This window comes from Sceloporus occidentalis, unplaced genomic scaffold (assembly GCF_023333645.1).
Source record: "Sceloporus occidentalis isolate IW3139 unplaced genomic scaffold, rSceOcc1.0.p SCAF_6, whole genome shotgun sequence".
In the NCBI taxonomy this organism is placed as follows: Eukaryota; Metazoa; Chordata; class Lepidosauria; order Squamata; family Phrynosomatidae; genus Sceloporus; species Sceloporus occidentalis.
Window position 1 is genome coordinate 117,391,386 of NW_028316986.1, and position 21,055 is coordinate 117,412,440.

At 38.2% G+C, this 21,055-nt stretch overlaps 1 protein-coding gene and 1 long non-coding RNA gene across 2 annotated transcripts in view; one reads left to right on the plus strand and one right to left on the minus strand.

Moving 5' to 3' along the window:
• Positions 1-21,055, plus strand: part of LOC149311292 (transcription regulator protein BACH2-like) — a 246,561-nt gene that overhangs the window by 39,788 nt on the left and 185,718 nt on the right. The gene's annotated exons all lie outside the window — the stretch shown is intronic.
• LOC149311293 (uncharacterized) lies at positions 1,359-21,027 on the minus strand. Its single transcript, XR_016281769.1, has 3 exons — positions 20,846-21,027; positions 18,136-18,263; positions 1,359-1,536 (listed from the first exon to the last, which is right to left on the minus strand). It is a non-coding gene; the product is annotated as an uncharacterized LOC149311293 (long non-coding RNA).

Below are 21,055 nucleotides of genomic sequence, written 5' to 3' on the forward strand. Positions count from 1 at the left end.
AGAGACTTCAGTTGAGGCCCCTAAATATCTTCTCTTTGGTGTAACATTATCACCACCTTTGCCCTTCTCATGTTTTCTTAACTTTAATGTCCTCGTGTATCAACAGAGTCTTTAAATCCTATTCAGACATTTTAATGTGTCAAACCTTGCCCCGTCATGTGTTTTGGACTTCAGCTGACATGGCCAAAAGATTGTGGAAGTTGTAGTCTGAAACATCTGGATGGCCGGAGGTTTCCCACCTCTGGTTCCCATGGAGAGCCATCACGGATACAGGAACCTCTCTGCTACCATTGGCTTCAACACCACAGGGTGTCACTTGGTGCAAGCTGAATTCCCTACACTTCCCTAGTGATGCCCCTGGCATTAGCTGTTCAGTTTGTCTTAAAATATGAATAATTATTTTAGGTAGATGGTCATGCCTGCCTCCTTCCTCTGCCCCTCTCCAAAGGATAATAAATGCTTTAGTGTTCTTATCCCTACTATCTTTGAATTTAAAAAACCAAAACATTTTTATTTGCTCTTGCAAATAAATGATGAAAATGTTCTATTCCATGTTTACTGCAAATATAAGGAGGAATAAAGGGGGAAATCATTCTTTGGGTTGATTAGGGAATATGTTAGTCGCTATGGAACAAAGCTAATTTGTTTATGGAGAAGAGAGTGAAGGAAGAAAAATATTATGCTTCAGTGTCAAGAGTGTAATCCAAAGATGTCACATGTTGAAAGTGTGTTTGAGTCACAAAAGTGCTGGTTTTACATTTTACATGAGAAAAGGGAACAGGAACAACAGTATAAAACTTACCTACCGCAGGATTGTTAAAACTCTTTGCGCAGCTAACTTATTTCAATTCACACTTCTTTGGATCTACCCTCTTCTGTCGTTGCCCACAATAAAACATCATGTCTATAAAGATTATACATGACATAATAGGAAAAGCACAAGATATATACCTGTATATTCCAACATATAAGATGACTGGGCGTATAAGATGACCCCCAATTTTGCAGTTAAAATATAGAGTTTGGGATATACTTGCCGTATAAGGCTACTACTCTTCCAATGTACACCAAATAAAAATTTAAAAAAAACATCAGATTTGATTTGATATGGTAATTTTAATTCAAATGCTTATGACATGCAGGTACTTAGCAGAAAACCTTGTTGTATACAAAGCCTGCTTGGATTGCTCTGCTCTCCCTGTCTGCCCAGCCCTCCCTGTCTCCAAGACTGTCAGAGCGGTAGTGCAAACACTGCTCTTTTTTCCATACCCCGGGTGTTCCGGATGCCTGCAGCTTGCTCGCCTTTCATTTACACCTTCCCGGTGAGGCACCCCCTCACCTTGTCATCGGGACCATGTTAAGTCACGGATCCTGGTGAGTGGATTTTCTTCTACCTACTTGTATAGCACTGCCCTTGCTGCTTTCATACGGTTGCCACATACGGCAGGGATGCGGCCGCAACCGTTTTTGAGCTCCCCGCACCATATGCAGCGACCGCAGATTCTTCAGTCTGGCTCGGAAGTTTCAGTACCTGCCCTATAAGACAACACCCAGCGTATAAGACGACCCCTGACTTTTGAGAAGATTTTCCTGGTTAAAAAGTAATCTTATACATCATACATTATTCCCATAGAGTGGCCCAAGAGATATTTGAACTGGGGACCTTTTTCATGTTTTATTCATTTATTTGTAAATTATTTTATTTATTCATCATCACTCCCACTCTTCATGTTCATATTGTATCAGATTCATCCGCCTAAGTTTATGTTTTTCCTTTCATCAAGGAAGGATAATTTTATACAGTGATATTACTATTGAACTTGGAAAATATGACAGGGGACAAAGGTGTTAAGGATTGTATTGTATTCAGGCTGGCTCTTGGACCTGATAAAAATTGATAACGTCTAAACATGGTGGTCTTCTTGGCAGTCTGAGAGCACAGATGTGTTGTCTTGCTCCTTTCTTGGAATGTAAACAAATGGCTTGAAACAAATCTATTATTCAAACACTTTAGTATGAAACGTATATGCCCCCGCAATGTAATAAAACTCTGAAAAGGAACTTAACAAGATTAATGTCTGTAAATATTTGTAAAACCTATGGGTTGCACAACCCCCTTTAAATGAGATTATGTTACATTTATAATACTCATATCTTATAACCAATATGGTCTAACACTGTATCATTTTTATTTGATTTACCTCGCTTGTTTAACTCTACAGTTTAAACCAATAAGTTGTAAATTCGCATGACTGCCTGCTTATCGTTACTTAGAGGATAATTGCATTAAATCACTTGTTCCTAGATGCAGATAGCCATAGGGGACTAATACTGGAAGAAAATTTGAAGAAAACTGGTATGTTTTAAAATCCACAGTGTGAATTGTTAGCTGAGGCTGATGCATATTTTTAGCATGCAGTAGTACTTAGGCAACATGGTATATTTGGTATAATAGGTGATGAAGCAAATTACTGAAGTTGCTTCATTGGCAGAGATCCAAAGTAGCACCTTCTAGATTCCCACACCCATCAGCATTCTCATGCTGCTACTTCATAACAGAAGCCCACCCCCCGTTGCTTTCTGCTGCAAGCTGCTAAACTTGGGAGTCAAAAGCAGTGTTTAGAGTGGCTTTCTGGAACTTCTTACAGATTGGTTGTTTTTGTTATGGTTGCAGCCATATGAATTTGTTCAGTACTTTTAGTTTGGAAATGGACTGTGCTTGAGAACTGGCCATTATCATTCTGGTACTTAAAGCATGCTGTTTGTTCTGTTGCAGTCAAGACAGAAGTAAAGTTTGGATCTAGTTTGCATCTAGGATTTTGGTAAATATGGATCGTTATCCAAACTAGTATGACGTCTAAAGAGAAATGTAACCATGAAAAACAGCATTCAGGGTGGTGGAATAAAATTTAAGCACCAACACGGGATGATACAAAGATGATGGGCGTTTGAATTTGGTTTAAATAGTACTTGAATTTGATGGGTATTTGAATTTGGTTTAAATACAAATACCTGTGTTTAATTGACCAGAGGGGTAAGAATCAAATCAGAATGATTAAAACAAGACTTTGACTTACAGCAGAAGGCTTCCTCTCTTAAAAACATGGTAGAGGGGAGTACAGAATGTTTTGAAATATAACTTCTCTGTCATACGTGAAATCCTCCACCTATCCACACATAGGTTGTATGTTAATCTGGACATATGTTAGGGATTTTTGGAGGGAGGGATCTCATGATAGGAGCCAATGTGATGTAGTAGCCTGAGCATTGGACTATAACTGTGGAAACCATGATTCAAATCCCCACTTAGCCATGGAAACTCACTGGGTGACCTTGGGCAAGTCACACACTCTAAGCTTCAGAAACGCCCATGATAGGTTTGCCTTAGGGTCAACATAAGTCAGAAATGACTTCAATACATACATACAACAACACAACAACATCTTATAATATTGTTTTGACCCACCTTTCACATCCACTGATTGATAGAATGATAGAATGTGGGTAGGAGAAAACACTACAGTTTGATGGATTGTCTTAACATTTAACTCTGATGAATTTGCTGAAAATATGTTGTGTCATTGGACAGCTCTCCTTCCCACAGAGGTGGTGCAGTACTCTTAGGGTTTGTGGAGAAAGTGGAGGGAAGAAGTGATTTTACCATTTCTCCTTTCCTATTGTAAGTTCTTGTGGCCCTTAGAAAGCTGCTCTCGAAGGTTGGAAGATCTTATGGGAAAGGATGGGTGGTGATGCAGGGATTTCTGCAGAAAGGAAAACTCAGCAAGAATTGGCTCTACACCTTTTCTGACTCCCCACACAGAAATATCTGTTGGATCTTAGTTCCTTCCATGATTTTGCTATTGTGACTTATTCTTTTGCAAGTGATGTCTTAGTTTTACAGATGTTGTCTTTATTGTTACTGGTGGTGTGCTTCAAACAATTTAGATGTGTCTTATAAAGTTCAATTGTCTTTTATTTGGATTGGAGGAGAAACAATGTGGGGATTCCGCCCCTCTGCCGTTATTCACTCAGGGATGCTAAGATAGAGATACAACTGATGCAGCTGCACTGGAGAGTGACTTTTCATATATTTGAACGGTTATTGTATTGCTTCAGACTCTACTGTATTCTTTGCTGTTTAGTGCTGACATTTACTTTATGCACACATGTATTTGGGGATCATACTCCATGGGCTTTAGTGCAATAAAGTTTATGCCACAATAAAATTTGTTAATCTTTTAAGGTGCTACAAGCTTTTTTGCTGCAACATACTATGGCAGCTACTATTTTAGAAATTGTTAGCACTTCTTTTGTCAAGAAAAAAGTGCAGGAGGACCTGCTTTACCAAGGGAGGGCTCAGTATGCTCATTGTGGCTGATATTTAACTCATATGCTGCAAACATAGTTTTGATGTACAACTAGAATTCTGAGCTGCACCAACAGCACTAGTGACAGCTAGTTATTGTGAATTGTACTTGCTTGTGCATGGAGACTTGACATATGCTATTTTGCAAGGCTAATGAAAACAATGTGTGTAGTGTATTTTATAATCTACAGAATGCAGACGAGAGAATGCAGTCAAGTTACCTTATGGGTAATTTAAGCGAGACACACTAAGTTTTGGATTGACAACATAATAAACTACATGTTGAATCTCCTTTATCCAAAATTTTGAGACCAGAAGTGTTATGGATTTTGGAGCTTTTTGAATATTTGAATATAAATAATGCAAATAATCTTGGAGATGGGGCCCATGTCTAAACATGGAATTCATGTACATTTCATGTATACCTTATACACATAGCCTGAAGATTTTGTGCATGAAAAAAGTTGGTTTACCCTAAACCATTAGAAAGCAAAGGGGTCATTATATCAGCCACTCATGAGGAGAGTTTCAATTTTGGAATATTACAGATTTTGCAATTCTCAATAAGGGAAAGTCAGCCTTTATTACATTTGTTACAGGTTGAAAGTATGATAAAATAGGGCCACTGACTTTAAACTTTGGATTACATTCACTTTCTGTTTTAAAACACATTTCTTCATACACACCTCAAAACAAAACCTTTGCACCTTTATCAAATGTGTTCTGGATGCTCCTGATTTGGAAAATAACAGCACTCAGATGGCCATGTGACATAAATGAAAATAGTTTTTTCGTGGCAAAACATCAGGGATAAACTCTTCTAGAACACAGCCTCATAGCCTGAAAAACCCACAAAAAATATCAATGCCAGCCGTGAAAGCCTTAGACTTCACATAAATGAAAAGTTTGGAAACAGTTGTACTTCAAATATGTGTTGTGCTACCATACATCTTTTGAAAAGATTTCAAGAGCTGTGTGAATAGGTTGAAAACATATTTCTGTTTAGGACCAAGAGCTGAATGAGCAAAAGAACCTCCACACAGGAATGTCCATCCATCTAACCCATTGCCCAGCTAATATAGCCTGATCTGACCAATGAGTAGTAACCAATTAGAGTCACAGCAGTGTATGGCACTGTATGAAGGTTGTGTTAAAAGTACACTAAGATTTCAGGCTGATACTTGGCTAAAAGCCTTGGATGGATTCTGTTAATGCTCTGCCTTGGTTTTTCTCTGTATGTTATGGGGAAGTGAGATAACCCCTCCCCTCCCTTTTTCTTTTTCATACTGCATTAGAAAATGGGTTCAATAATGAATTTTTGATAGCTTCCTTAGAGTCTATTGGAGGAAGGGCAGAGTAAAAAAGAAGTTTGAAAGAGTGCATAAATCAATAAATACTGTACAGTATACACAAACTTGGGTTAGACTACAATTGTTTTTTAAATGCTTTTGCTAACTGAGGAGTCCAAAACAAACCAAGAGAGTTATTTTGCCTGTTAGTGTGTTACCTTATTCTTCAAGGCCAGCGCAATGGCATCTGTTTCTAGAGGTCAGAAAGATCACTCTAGCTTAATACCCTAACTTTTATCAGTTCCAGTAGATAGCTTCATAGACATAGTTCAGTAGGTATGGAAGGATGTCATTAGTTTCCAGTTTCAAAGAATCAAATATATTAGCCAGGTTTATTAATACTTTCCATATTTCGCTGTTCCATTAATTTACATATCTAGTCATCACAATAGATGGACTTCCTATTTTATTTTTAAAATGTAGTTGTGAATATTTATATATCTCTGCTAATAGTGTTGTTATCTGACTGTCTTACATAAGATAAAATAAAAATATTAACAAAGCATTCATACAGAGGTTAGGGTGGGGCTGGAAAATTCATAGTGGAGGAGTTACCACCTATAGGTCTCACTGGGCTCATGCCAGGCAGGATGCAAGTTGAAGAAGACAACAGTGTCTTGTTTTTCCCCCCTCCATCCTCCCATTGGTTCCTAAACCCACTGCACCCGGTGCAGGACTGATTTAGATTTTATCTATTTTGGGAGTCAAGGCAAGAAACAAGAGAGCTTGGAATCCTGTAAATCCAAGATCTTCCTTGACATGTCTCAGGCATACTTCCTTTTTGTCCCAGCTCCAGACAAAATGAAGTAATTGTCACTCAATAAAATTTCAGTCACCCCCAATGATCATTTCCTTCAATAACCAAATTTCTACTATTGTAGTAACTTAAACTTTCAGCTTAACATTTGGAAATACAGTTTAAGCAAAGAAATGAGCAGTCAGTGTTACCAAGGGAATGCAAACATATAAGGGTTTTAGGTGTGAACATAGCTCACCTACACTAAATGCACCAGACCCTGTCTGATCTTGGAAGCTAAGCAGGGTCAGCCCTAGTTAGTACTTGGAAGGAACTGGCAAAACAATTTCTGAGTATCCCTTGTCTAGGAAAACCCTATGAAATTAATGGGGTCTCTTTAGGTCAACAGGAAACTTGAAGGCACATATACAAACTCAGGCATAAACAGTTTTGAATATCTCACTCTCTGCAATGCTAGACATTTGGAGACTGTAGGAAAAATTCATTTATGGTACAGAGTTTGGAAGCTAATTCCTTCTGCTTGTGGCTAGGCCCCTAGACTATAACTACTCGGCAGCTACAGTGACCACCACAATTGAATTGATGGCAAGGGAACTTTCTGTTTCTGCAACAAAAGCATCTCTAGAGACAGACCTCTCTCTGTGTGTGATTCTCTGCCCTTTGTGGTGTACTCCCAGAGACCATAGTGGCACTACAAAAACAAGAGCCCTAACAGCAACAAATAAAAAATACACTAATTCTTGCATATAAATGCATAACAAAGAGGTTAAAACAGGGTGAAAATAGTTAGTGTCATTACGGATACAGATCAAGCCTAAAATGCCAGTAGATTCAGAAATTCATACAATAGTTTAAAAGCCAGAGGCAATTAAAAGAATTTCATCTGGTGGCAAAAATATTATAAAGCTATCAGGAAAGCATCTCTAGAAAGGGTCTGTTCTGAACACTGTTAGTAGCAAGGTGTTCATAAAAACTATAGCATGGAGAATTGTTTATTTTTTATTATTATATTAAGAGAAAATAATGCAAGTAAATTAAATGTAGAAAACATATTCCTAAGTAAATCTTTTAATACTGAGATTGTTCTTTGTTTCCTTTTTTTAAAAAATGGCTCAAATTGTTAGCTTAAAAAACCGTTCTTTCCCCAGTTTGTTTTGTGAAAAAATAGAGATATTCCATACAAAATAAAAAGTACCAGTCTTAAGGCAATATTTACATAGGGGTAACAAATAATGTTCCTTTATTCCCAGTTTCAGTCATCTCATCTTCTGACAGTGTCTGAACAATACACTTGGTAAATATGGTAGAAAGTAACAGAACTGTACATGTTTTGCCTAGTCTGTGCTCTGTATTGCTGTCAGCTAGCAAGTCTTAATACAGAAACATCCTTTATCGTGCTGGAATAATGAGCGTATTCCAACATTTTTCTTTCGTTTTCACATTGAACAAACATCAAACATGAACAACCCCCTTCCACCCACCCACCCCCCAAAAAACTCATCAGGCATTCTCATCTGATTCTGTTTCTATACAACCCACTTTGTAAGAACTGAGAGACTTCAAAGCTGCTGCCCGTTTTAAGAAAAAATAGAAGTTCTTAGACCTGAAGCTTTTATGTGGAAGAACAGAAGGGATTCATGGCATTGCTTTACACCTATTATTTCTGCCTGTAGACATACAAGGAAACATAAAAATGCTGCCATAGTTACTCATAACTATGGTATCTCAGCAAATTCTATAAAATGCTTTGCTTATTGTCCAGTTATTATGGCAAAATTGTATTTTTTCCCCACAGTTGGTATTTTGCAAAAGTTGCTCATAGTGGGCAAACAGTTAGAAAGGAGAGGTCTGGGCAAACTTGTTTGCCTTCCTTGAGAGAAGGATAGATTAATAGTATTCTTAGACATGGAAGCAGGAAGTTGATGAAGTTAGATGTGGAAGTCACTGTGGCTTCAGTACAAATTAAGGTCCCTAAAAAGTGTACCTTAAACACTGAAAAGTGAATACACAGAAAATTGGAGTAGAATTATTTAATAGCAGCTTCATTTATATACTGCTTCATACTGCCTAAGCAGTCTCTAAGCAGTTTACAATTGTAAGCTAATTGCCCCCATCAAGCTGAGTACTCATTTTAGTGACCTCAGAAGGATGAGTCAAGTTTGAGCCCTGGCTGGTATTGAATTCACAATCTTATGATTTGTGTGTGAGTAGCAGCAGTACATCCATTTAACTACTGCGCCACCAGGGCTCTGGGACTGAAGATAGCTTATAAAGACAAATGTAGCAAAACACAAAGTCGTAACTAAAAACATACAAAAAGTTATCATTAAAATGCATTTCATTTATTCATAATTGTGTTAAAATCAATTAAATCCATTAAAAATGTTAAGATCCACTAATATTAACAACATAGCATACTATTAAGAGCTTTGGCAGTCAATTTCTAAAAGCCTGTGAGAACAGAAGAGCTTTTATTTGCTTCTAGAATAATAGCACAGAGGATAGGATCCTAGACTCCCCAGGGAGTGACTTCTAAAGGTTTGGAGCAGCCATTGAAAGTGTCCTCTCTGGTGTTCCCAACCAAATGTGTCTGGGAAGATGGTGGGACCAAGAGAAGGCGCTTCCTCAAAGATTCTAGAGTTTGAGTAGACGTATTGGGATACAGTTCTTCAAGTAACCTGGTCCCAAGATATATCAATATGAACATTTAAACAGATGCAGTCACAATGGCCTGTTACAGACAGCCAAAATAAAGCTGCTTCGAGTCACAGTGGAGGTATGGTGTTTCAATGATGCATGCGTCCTAAGAGTCCAGAAGCCACACCAAAGCCACACTCCAGTCCTTAGGGCTGGAGCGTGGCTTTGGTGCGACTTCTGGACTCTTAGGACGCATGCATCATTGAAACACCAAACCTCCACTGTGACTCGAAGCAGCTTTATTTTGGCTGTCTGTAACAGGCCACTGTGTTCAAATAAGGTTATACATTTCACTAGCACCTGTTCATATCTATCTGAGGGAACTTACACTTCAAGAACCATGGGTCTAAGTTTCATAGAAGTGGGATAAATTAATGGTCTGTCGAAGTCTACCCTGGCTCCTTATTTTTGTAAACAGTTAATTTTTAGTACTTGAATATGCTCCATGTCTCCTAAGGTGACTTAGTAATAGGTTTAAGCCACTAATAACATCCACATAAAATTTATCTAGTAGTGAGCTAGGTAGAGGTGACTGAATGGCCTTTTCTGGAGTTGTTTTTCCTTTGTGACATTAAAATGTGCATGATGAATTGGCAGAGAGTTACTGCAGCTATACATCCTGATACTGTATTGAAACAGAGATGGATCTGTGAAGCTGGCTCATCAGTATCTCCAGCAGTGGTATAGTAGAGCCAGAGCTCACAGAGTCAAAGTCCCATGATCTTTTGATTAGTAGGAACTACAGTTTGTGATCATCTGCTACTCCCACTTGGACTTCTTTTTGAACTTAGCTATAATGCCCATGATACCTCGAGGGAAGATGTCTTTTTCCACAACAGTATACAGGTTGAGTATTCCTTATCCAAAATTCTTGGGACCAGAAATGTTTTGGATTTTAAGGTTTTGGGGGTTTTGAAAAAAATATTTGCATATGCACAGATATAACCCAAGTCTGAACATGAAATTCATTTGTTTCATAGACACCCTATCCACCTTAGCCTGAAGGTAATTTTATGTACAATACATATACAAAATATGTATTTCTTAATAATTTTGTTCATGAAGCAAAGTTTGTGTACATTGAACCATCAAAAGACAAAGATGTCACTGTCTCAGCCACCCGTATGGACAATTTTGATTTTTGGGATATTTTGGGTTTCCAGATAAGGGAGACTTAACCTGTATTGTTATGAACTATTTTTGTGGTAGACTCCACTTGATGGTGGAGTGGTCAAGAAGATCCACTAGCTGTACAGAGGACTTACTCTTGTTAGAAATGAAAAATGCTAAAATTGACAGACAGGAGTCCAAAGCACAATGCAGAAATAATCCCATTTGAGACCACTTTAACTGCCCTGGCTCAATGCTAGGGAATTCTGGGAACTGTAAGTTTGTGAAACATTGAGTCTTTACTGTCAGAGAGCTCTAGGTTCCCTAACACTGAGCCAGGGCAGTTAAAGCGGTCTTGAACTGGATTATTTCTGCAGTATGTTTTGGACCTGAGCCTTGCTATATGAATGTTGATGATGAGGACTAGAATTTAGAAAGTTGCCACTGCACCTCACTGGTCTCACTGTGATGAATATAATCTTGCTATCTAAAAATCTGTGGCCATTTTTGTCCAAAATCCTGTATGTTTGTTGAGGATTCATGCAAAGAAGAGTAGCAAGAAAAAGTAGAGTAGAATGAAACTCTAGATTCCTTTGCCAATTAATATTCCAGATTACTATATTAATTTCTGTATATGCTCTTTCTCTAAAAAAAAAAACAACCCTGCCAGGTCTTCTCTTAATATATTTTAAGTGTTAAAGAAAAGATAATATGGTAATTTGTAATCAAGTTATAGTCATTGTGTTGCTTGCTTAATGGTATTGTAATAGGAGATTAATGTTACACAGGCCCTGTGTGGAGTAGTGATTTATCTACTGAAGAAATTGAAAACTACCTGTTGGTGCAAGTAATATTTTGTTTTACTAATTCAGCTTTTTCAAAGAGATAAAGTGGTGTATGTGTGCTGTGAAATTGGACACATATTTCTGTTGAGAATGATTTAGACAGGAAACTGTCATTTACATTGGCTACCCATAGGTTGTTTCAGGTGCTTGTTCCTCAACAGAGAAAGCTACATTCAGCCATGAATATGCAAAGCGTTGCAGTGGTTGCTCTTCTCCATGGCTTATGCGTTTGAGGGTGCGGGAACTACTAAGGTATCAAAGCTCACTTGAAGTGCTTGCAGAATATTTGTATATTACTTTTACCATAGTTGCTGTCTTAAAAAAACTTTCTCTTTTAACAAACAAAAAGGTCAAGAGAGTCACTGGATTGTTCTTAAAACTCCAATTCAGCCTAAGAAGGCTCTTGATGCAAGAAAAGGTAGGATTGGATTTCGCAACGTACACAAGAGCCAATTTTTCTTGCAAAGCAATCTTGATTTTTTAAAAAAAAATTCATTGAGAAGAGAGTGTTGTTTTGTGACTCTAAAGACAGTGCTATATCTCTCTAGTTTGATACATAGTGTCTAGATATTAGAGTTTTTCTAAATATATAAAATAATGAAAATCAATAATTAAAATACATAAATAATAGTAACAAAAAAGTAAGAATGGAAGCTGAGATCTTGTTAAAGATTGGCAAAGCAAAAAATCTTGGCAGAACAGAATTGTGGGATTGCCAGTGGGGATCTGGTGATCACCACTGGGCAGATGTGACTTCTGGCTTGTGCAGCCAGGTCCTAGAGATCTCAGTGTGACAGTGGCAAAAATGTCAAGCTGCTCACACCACAGTCCATTGGGTGAGCTGTTTAACACAATGAGATTCTGGATTTGTGATAATGAATAAATACAGAATCAGCAAGTCTTCCCTTTAATTTAGTAACAGTAAGCATTTTGTTCTGCACTGAGTTACAGTGCTGAAACATATGAATGTGCAATGCAAAATACCCTCCCAGATATCTATGATGTCAGCTCTGTTTATTGCATTGTTTACTATAGATATAGTTCTGAAACCTGACACCAAAAGTATGTGTTTCTCCAGCCTCCCTTCGCCATCTTGCCAATGCTGATGTTGCTTCAAATCCAGCTAGACAAAGGAGAAAAGGGGGACTGAGCAGGCATTAAAAGGAGCTTTGTAAAAAGAGGCATTGCTGTCAGAGATTTTATTAACTGACATATGCCTGTACATGAGATTGGGGAAAGGACATGTTTTCTGCTGATTTTGGAGTGCTGCAACTCGCTTGGTATCTTCTACCACCTAAATAAATCAATCAAAATCTCATTTCAAAACTTGCCTATTTGCCAAAGCTTTTAGAATTTTAGTTTGATTTAGTTTCATAATTCTGTATATTTTGTTTATATGTTATGTGTTAGCTTGGTTCTTTTTTGTAATTGTATTGCGTTGGTTTTTACATTTGTATTTTGATAGTTGTTTTACAATTCTATTGCACAGATATTTTATCTGTGTCGTTCCTTTTTCTTTCTTTCTTTTAAATTGTATTGTATTGTATACCTTTGGCAGAGCTGTCTCTTTTGTTACTTAATTCTATGAAGTGTATATTTTATTATACACTTGTTCCTCCATATTCTCTAGGGTTAGGGGCACAAGACCTCCGTGAATATGGAAAAACTGCAAATTGCCAAAACACCATGTTTTTACCTGAGAGGCCACCTCTCTAAGAATCTCTAGGTCCTCCAGTGCAATTCTGTGGTCAATATTCAACAGACACTGACCATAGGACTGCCCTGGAGGAGCTACAAAGACCTAACAGAGTATTCTCTCTAGGAATCTCTAGGTCTTTCAGTGCAACTTTTAGTTAAAGTTTACCATAGAGTTGCACTGGAGGATCTAGATAGTCCTAGACAGAACATATTAATAAAATCCATGAATAATCAAATCCGCAAGTATCAAAGCTGCAAATATGGAGAGATGGGTATAATATATTTTTAGAATTTTTATTTGTGAGCTGTCTTGGCTCCCTTTTGGGGAGAAAGGCGGGTTAGAAATAAAATAAAATAAATAAGTGTGGCACCATATAAATACAAAAACAGATAGCCACCACCAACACTAGGGTGTAAAGAAGCAATTCCACTGGTTTTGCCTTCCACAGCTGTTTTAGGCCCCAGAGAAGCCTCTTTTAAACCAGGAAGAACTTTAAAGTTTCAGGAAGCATCGACAGTATTCCCCCCCTCTCCCCCAAAACAAATACTCACCAAACATTTGGGAGTGGATTAGAGAAAGGGCATTGGTAATAATATCCAAAGAAACACTTCATAGCATTGCCAATTTCACCCTTTCCTTTTAATACTTGCATAGGTTTATTTTCTTCCAGTTCCGCTCTATTTTGACAGGAAAATTGACAACTGCTGCAAACATTTCATGTGTTGAGAGCATTTTGTCCACCTGTTCAGGGCATAGGAATTGCTGTAAAAGCTAGACTATTGTTAAAAGCTAGTACTTTTCCACCTAAGGGACTGGCCACCCTTTTCTGCAATGTAGACACTTGCAAAGAACTCTCCTATATTGTTGTTTGTAATTTTAGATATGGGGATTCTGACCATTGGTTGCAATGTCTGGGAACCATGGACGTTTGAGGGCCCCACTCTCTTAAAGCCTACAATATCATCTTTCCTGCTGTACTAAGATCTCTTAATTTAACCTACAGCTTTTTGTAGTGTGCCTTCAAGTCATTTCCAACTTACTATGACCCTAAGGCAAATCTGTCATGGGATTTTCTTGGCAAGATTTGCTCAGAGGGGGGGTTGCCATTTGCCTTCCTGTGAGGCTGAGAGAATATGACTTTCTGAAGGCCACATAGTTGGTTTCTATGACTGAGTGGGGATTAGAACCTTGGTGTCTCAGAATGCCAGTCCAGCATTCAAACCACTACGCCACACTTGACTCTCATAATTTACTGGCATCTGGAGCTAATTTAATGAAATGGAAGAATTTTCATTGCCCAAAGAATATTCTATAAAAACATGCTACTCATAGATATGGCCGTGGTTGCAAAGTCAGTTAACACAAATGTTTGCATAATATGTGAAATGTCTCTTAGGTAATAGTTGGCATACATGGTTCTCCCAATAAATATATATTTGTATTTCCTAAAAAGAAAGGTACCTGTTTGTTAAGAACTTGGAAGTGAAAACAAGTATAAAATTTAACTGTTCCCGTTTTGGTTGTTTTTCTTTTTGAAATCATCTTGTCAGCTGCAGTGAGTATTGGTGGATACAGATTCCAGTCACTCTTTCCTGTCCTGGGAAATTATCACCATGCATCTCTCGCAACAATTAGTTCCACACATACAATTTGATCTGTTGCTGGAAGGCAAATTTTGAACTAGGTGAAGGCTTAGACCTAACTTCATTTGCTAGTCTCAACTAGAGTGGACCAAGTCCTTAAGCCCCATTTCAGTATTTGTGTTTTTGTTCTAGTTGAGACTAACAATAGGATATAGCTATTCAGTTGTAGGGAATAAGAAGGATGGCGAATTCAAATGGTTCCTGCACAGAAAGGTAGTATCTCAAACTGTTCTGATAAACCTTTACCAAATGTATTTTTAACATTGTAGTATCCGATATCTATTTCAAATATTCAGCTTTAGGATAGCTTATAAATAAATTACTCCCAATTACATTGTTCCATAAAAGCTATAGTACGCATTTAACTTCTTTGTAATTCAAAAGTGTAGCCTTCTGGACTGTCAGAAATGTTTGAGGTAATTAGTTTTTGTTTTTATTTAAAATTATTGAAAATTAATGTAATTATCAGAGTACAAAAAAGTAAAGGCAACTGGATTATATTAGAAATTGAGCAATTTTAGCTCTTCTAGAGATTGACAGTATCTTAGTATAACAAGTATATGCAAAGACATTAAGGAGTTTTAATATTTTATAGCAAGGGATAACTAAAAACCAAAACCTGGTGTCTTGTTTCTATGGTAACAAATATTGAAACATGTCTAGCCAACACTGTTTTCTTCTCTCTCTCTTAATTTTTGTGTTAATGACTCCCAGAGCCTTAACATTGTTGCATCCTTTAAATTTAAAAAGAAGAAATCCCTTCAGCTAAATCTTCAAGGTAAATCCAAATTTTAAGACTTAACAGAAGTATTTTGTTGTTTAAGAGGAAAATTAATAGACAAATGGCTAGCAAGACTTGTTAGGCAATTGGATGAAATTCTTGGGTAGCAGTATTCATTGACATGCTGTTTCATATCGCCTAATTAGCAGTAGGTGGGAAGAGTTGAATTTCAGCTATAAAACAAGATATATCATCCAAGGACTCTATTCAGAATGTCCAAATCTTGTCAGAACTAGGATGCTCTCCAGAAGGCATTGACTGTAGTAGTTGAAGCTTTTACTAAGGGTTAGTTGAAACATGTGACTTTCCTCGGGGCTATGGTCCACCACTTAGCCACTGGTGAAGGGTAAGCACAGTTGTTTAGGGGGCAGTTTTCTTCAGTGAATCTCCTCACCACAGAACTTGCCAGTGTGCTACAAAAATTCAGATAGGGTCAATTTATCTGCCTTAGCCATGCATTTTCTGTAGGGCTGTCCAGGCAATTAAAAATATACAGACCCATGTGCTTGCGATCATGTGTATGCTCCCACATTTTCTCCATTACTGGAATGCTCATGATTGCCCTTTTCTACCCCAACACTATGATGCTGCCTAGAATGGATTGTGTGTCTGTGTAGATGTACAATACCACCCAAAATCCAGAAAACAGTCTACCTTTATTGGCTAACCAAATGTGCAAAATACATGATGAAAGCTTCTTCATCAGGCACAGATGTTAACAATCAAACAAGAGAAAGAAAGAAAAATGACATAGTCATAGGCCCACATTTTATCAAAATGCTATAGTTGTTCTCAGTTAAGATAGTACAGAAGGATATCCTTGAAGGCAGAAGCCTTTACTCCTCCTTGGCCATTCTACCAAGAACACTGGGACATTGCTGGCACATGAAGACTTAATCTTGCTGTATTGGCTGCTTTAAAATTGTTTAAAAGACTTGAAGACTTAAAAGCTGTGTAATTGTTGCTGAGAGTGAATGCAGAGTTGAAGGAATGCCAATCACTGATAAAAAAGAGAATTTCAAGGCAGTGAGTGAGAAGGCATGGGAATGAAGGAAAAGAGAGCCGTATCACCTTGCCCTTGATGTTAGGGCATACTGAAGTAGATGTAAAAATAATTGCCGTGAAGAACTAGTTTTTCTGAACCAAGTGATATGCCAGCAGCAGGGGTGGGAGCATTTTCCCATTTGGAAAACAATACAGCTGAACTCTGGAGAAAAATCGTGTTTTCCCTGAAAGAAAAATATCTGGATTCTGGATTCAGTATTGAAAGCAGAGGCTATGTATGATGCAGTACTAAACAAGTACTAAATTAAGGATTGGAAATTCAAACAGATCTGTCAACAGCCCAAGATTACTTTAGCCATATCCATGAGGGTTTCCCGCATGTGCCAGTAATACAGAGGTTAGTATTTTCAGATGCCTTGTTGTGTTTGGGCGTGTTCAGGAATATGTACTTGGGAATGGGGGTGTAGGTCAGGTTTGCCACATTCTCCTATGCCAATATGTAAATATAATAATACTATAAAAATTAGTATTGTTTAAAACAACAAAGGATGGCCACATCGCTGGCGGGGGAGAGGTCTTTCTCCAGCACATGATACTCCTTTCCTCTTTTCTCCCGCAGAGTTTTTAGGAGCTTTAACTCAATGAAACAATTGATTAATTAGAGAGTGTTTCACCCAGTGGTACAATCTTTGTTTGACATGGAGAATCTTGGGTTTCTGGTAGCAGGTCTGGGGAAAAAATCATTCTTAGGTCCCTAGAAAGCTGCCAGTACTCAAAAAATGGGCTTACACTGTCAGGGTAACGCCTTTTCTTGTGTTTCAGTTCCACAAAAGGTAGCAACACACACACCTATCTACCAGATTAAGAATTTACACCAGTTGTTTCCCTACCACCACCATCACAACCTGCAAATATGTTTTTAGAAATGATATTTTTCATTCTGGGTCTGCCATGTGACTTGTTAAGGGCTGGATCTTTTTTCTTTAAGCACTTAATTTTGAGGGGAAAGTGTTGTATCTGTGGAGTGTTTCATTTTCCGTTGTAAGATCAGACTCTTGAGTTTTCTCTTTCACTCTCTCACTGAACAAGAACAACAAAAGGGATTTCTGATTGTAATGGCTAGTCTTTAACAGTTTTTGAAGTTTTTTTCTTCTCTATTTTTATTCTTCATACAATTTTAAATTAATCGTTCCACCCTTCATCTTGTGAACGGCTCTCAATAGATATTTCCTAATTTTCCCCATGACATTTCTATCTATTTATTCAGATGATTTTGTGGAGTGAAAGAGGTTATTGTTTACTGCAAGAGTACAAGTATGTGCAGATTTACTAATCTGGTTGGTACAGGATTTCAAGTGTGGGTGGCATTTGACTGAGAAACAAGGTTTGGACACATGTGCGCATATGGATTAACGTGAAGCCTATGCATTTCTTTTTTCTGGGAATGCTTCAGTCAGTTTTCAGATAAGCATTTATTTGGAAAATTGTACTTCTATTAATATTAAGCATAATCAAACAAATACTGACTTGTGCCCATCCCTGTTTTGACAGATTATGTTAACAGTATATGAATAAATCCAGGCCCTAAGAATGGCCTTAGAGACTTTGCTTTCAAGTCTGTCATTAATTTTAATCATATTGGTAGATACAGGGACAGGGGCTTTTCATTAGTGGCCTCATGTATGTGGAATGTCATTTCTTGATGCCTTCAAATGCACCATAAAAGCATTGCTACTCCAAAGAGCTTTTTATTGAAAATCTTGCTGGTCTTTTATCTATAGACATAGATATAGATCTGATGCTTTTAAAAAGAAGAGTGGTCATGATGCTGCCACTGATGTTTGTTTGTTGTTCATCTTCAGGGGATAATCCAGGGAGCTTACCTTTTTTCAGTTCTCTCGTGCTGTGCTCCAGATAAACATCTCAGCTTGGTGACCAAGAGACTAACCAGGTCATCACTTCTAAGACACTGGAAGGGAAGGGCCTCTGGAAGCTCTATCCTGGGATCTGTCTGGGAAGAAATGAAGTGTTGATGGTTTCCTCAGCCTTGTAATTTTGTTGAATATATATCAGACTGGAAGAAAAGTATTGTGGGTGCTATGAATAAAGACCATCCACCACATGCCTGTGCCCCCAGACATTGCTGTTAACAGAAAGCTGCACTCTCTCTTCTTAAACTCTTTCCAAGTACTATATAAATTTAGTTCTGACATAAGAAAATATCCTTTTGCATATTAAATATTAAGAAAACAGAAATGACCATAGATGATTTACATAACTTTAAAACAGATGATAAAGACATTGAAATAGTTCAAGATTTGTCATACCTTGTCTTTGTCGTTAACCAGAGTTGAGACTGGGGCCAAGAAATCAGAAGACTTAAGATTTAGAGGGCAGCTGTGAAAGAACTATCCAAAATTCTTAAATGTAAAACTGTATCACTGAATACTAAAGTTAGGATGGTCTATGAAATTATATTTCTCATTACTATGTATGAGTGTGAAAGCTGCATTGAGAAGAAAGCTGATAGAAGGAAAATCGACTCATTTGAGATGTGGTGCTGGAGAAGAGTTCTGCAGATATTGCATACTGCTAGAAAAACAAATAAATGGGTCCTAGAGCAAGTGTGGTATAGTTGTTTAAGCATTGGACTATGACTCTGGAGAGTAGGATTTGAATTTCCAACTCAGCCATGTAAGCCCACTGGGTGACCTTGGGGAAGTCACGCTCTCTCAGCCCCAGAGGATGGCAATGGCAAACTCCCCTCTGAAGAAACTTGCAGAGAAAACTGAGGGTCACCATAAATTGAAGGCACACAACAACAGCAGCAGCAACAACAGAGCAGTTAGACCTGAACTCTCCCTAGAAGCCAAGGTGACTAAATTGAGGCTTGAAGTGCTTTGTACACATCTTGAGAAAACATGACAATAATGCTTGGCAAAATAGAGGACAGTAGGAAAAGAGGAAGACCATGCTCCAAATATTGGAAGATGCTATTTGAGCATCCGTAGACAGTGAGCCCCATTATCCCAAATGTTGCACTGCCATTTGGGATAACAGGGCTTGAGGTCCCATTTTTTGTATCTTTGGGGAGTGGGTCCAGAATGGATTCCCCACAAATACAAAAGTCTGACTGTATTCTAACCTATTAAAATTGGAAGTGCACATTCTGCAGAATGTTCCAATTCCTTGCATCAATAAATGTTGGGTCCTGACTGCTGTAATTCTGGACATACTGGAATGCTTGTTATTGTTGTGTGCCTTCAATTTTTTTCCAACTTATGGTGTCCCTAAGGACCCTATCACAGGGTATTCTTGGCAAGTTTTTCAGAGGGCTTTTGCCATTGCCATCCTCCTAGGCTGAGATGCTGTTTATTCCTTTATCCTAAATTGACCATTACAAAAGGATAGGATTAAACTTGCTTTTAAAAGGCAGACATGAGCACAGCAGAAACAGCTTTGAAATGCACAAGCCTCCCTGCCTTCTGATCACCTTCATACATTCTGATTTTTTTTTTAAGATTATGCTTTTTGATTAGGCTGTTAAGCACCTACCATTTTTGTTCAGTTAGGACACTTTCCCTCTATATTATAACAAACTGCAATAATATGATCAAGTTCATGTTGTTTGTCGGGATTTATTTGTACATTTGTATATGTGCATGTGTGCTTGGCTTTTTAAAAACTCATTTCCAAGAAAGCAGGATATGTATGTGGAGTGACGGGCACCACACCAGTGCCTCTATCTGTTGGGAATGCACCCTATTTTTAACATTCGGTATCAAGTGTCAGCATTGCCCATTTTAATCCCTGTCTGTGAGCAGGTTTATGTGTGTATGTATGCGCACGCACATGTACCCTCGGAGCTCCCTTGTACAAATGGGAATGCCTCTCTCTCTCTCTGCCTTGTTTACAGTACAGCCGTACATTCTTGAATAATTATAGTAAAAGACCTTGGCGGGTACTCTGTGCTCACTTTCAGACTGGTGAATGAGAAGGAGCTCTTGCTGGGAGGGATTCTTTCTTCTTTTTTTAAAGGATTAAAAAAGAAAAACACAGACAGAGAGCAAAACATGCTGCTCCAGAGGGAAATACTCTGTGCTTTACAGTTGCTTGTGTGGATGGGAACCAGATGGTAAGCTGGGACACCCGCTCAGATAGCTGAGGAGCCAAACATATGGTTAATAGTTAGGAGAAATAGCTTTCAGAGCCAGGGCTTTGCTGACTGCTTCGCATTACAGATTGTTACAGTGTGTCATTACATTGCCAAGCTAAGTGCTTAATACCCACTGGGGGCTCTGGGCGCACACTCTTACACAAATGACTTTCAGCTCTTTACTGGCACAAAGCAAGAAAACTGATGTCATACGCAGCTTTAAAAATGCCACTTGCCTTCCCACTCCCTCTCTTTGGCAGGACAAGACTGTGTAGCTCACATATTTTACAAATTGAGTCTCAGCACCGCTTAGACCTCTGTGTCTTCATTTGTATGTTTTCTTCTTCTCTGTGTTGCTTCCCCCCCCCATTTTTTTCCTCCTCCAAGATCTCTCTCCTCAAACTGAAAGGTTAGCTGAATTGCAGCATTGCACTTACCAGGCCCACCATTTGACGTTCCTGTTTTGGAAGCTCTGGGCGAGGCTGGCCCCCGTGTTATCTAAGGAACTGCTGAGCTCATTCATCTGCTTTTCATGGCCCGCTTCCTTTTATTTTTAGCCAAATCTGTCAGGCCTGACAGGCGGGTAATTTGAGCCAGAGAAAGGGCAAAGCTCCAGGTCTCTTCCACAAAGCATTTTTCCCTCCTTC